At 41.7% G+C, this 908-nt stretch overlaps 1 non-coding gene across 1 annotated transcript; it reads left to right on the top strand.

The window, feature by feature from the left end:
• The first annotated feature begins 539 nt into the window (after nt 1-539).
• On the top strand, nt 540-646 carry LOC117307569 (U6 spliceosomal RNA). The gene has a single exon (XR_004521336.1). It is a non-coding gene; the product is annotated as a U6 spliceosomal RNA (small nuclear RNA).
• Nucleotides 647-908: the final 262 nt, after the last annotated feature.

Below are 908 nucleotides of genomic sequence, written 5' to 3'. Positions count from 1 at the left end.
CTGAGTCCTCTATCCAGTCAGTGTGTCTGAGTTTAGAGTCTCTCTGGTTTAGTTTGTCCCAAGAATAAATCCTCTGTTTCTTCCAGGGATGGGGGAAAGTACCTGAGGGGCTAGACTCTTCAATGTAAGGCTTTCAGTCCAACCCCCCTTGTTTAAATCAATGTCTCAATTCTTAGAAATACGTCCTTATCACAGCTTCCATCTGAAAATTATGGAAAATTCACAGCAGGACCTAAAAATCTTGCTGTGACCCCACTGGCTTGGCATTGAGAGTGGGAAAGATGCTGGCCACGCACGGAGAATGATTATAGAATGTGTGAGAGTCAGGGTGAGAACCTTAAGGAAGAGCTTCACTGAGCACGCAGGAGGCGGAGCTGGGCCTGAGCAGTGGCAGTTAAAGCATCTGGCGGACCCGGGATAAATATGCTGAATCCCCAGGACAGAGAGCGAGAACACTTATTACTGTAAGGGTAACACAGACAGGTTTACTTTCATACATTTGTGTTGAGGAATTTCCTCCAAGGGTTTATTTACTTTCAGTGCTTGGTTTGTCAGGACATGTACTAAACTTGGAACTATACGGAGAAGGTGAGCATGGCCCGTGTGCAAGGGTGACAAGTAAATTTGTGCCATATTTTCCATTTTCAAAGAAATTAACTCAAAGTTGACCAAATACCTAAACATATGAGCTAAAACTATAAAACTCTTAAGAAAAAATAAAGGAGAAGAGCTCTATGACATTGGATTTACAGTGATTTCCTGGGCATGACACCAAAAGCATGGACAACAATGACAAAAAGAAAGGGATAACTTGGACTTCATCAAAATTTAAAACTTTTAATTTGGGGCACAATAAAAAAGAGTGAAAAGGCAGCCCGCAGAATGGGACAAAATATTTGCAAATCATA

The sequence above is a fragment of the Tursiops truncatus genome, chromosome 12, assembly GCF_011762595.2.
Source record: "Tursiops truncatus isolate mTurTru1 chromosome 12, mTurTru1.mat.Y, whole genome shotgun sequence".
NCBI classification, from domain to species: domain Eukaryota; kingdom Metazoa; phylum Chordata; class Mammalia; order Artiodactyla; family Delphinidae; genus Tursiops; species Tursiops truncatus.
Note: the sequence above shows the minus strand (reverse complement) of the source record. Positions and strands in the feature narration are given on the sequence as shown.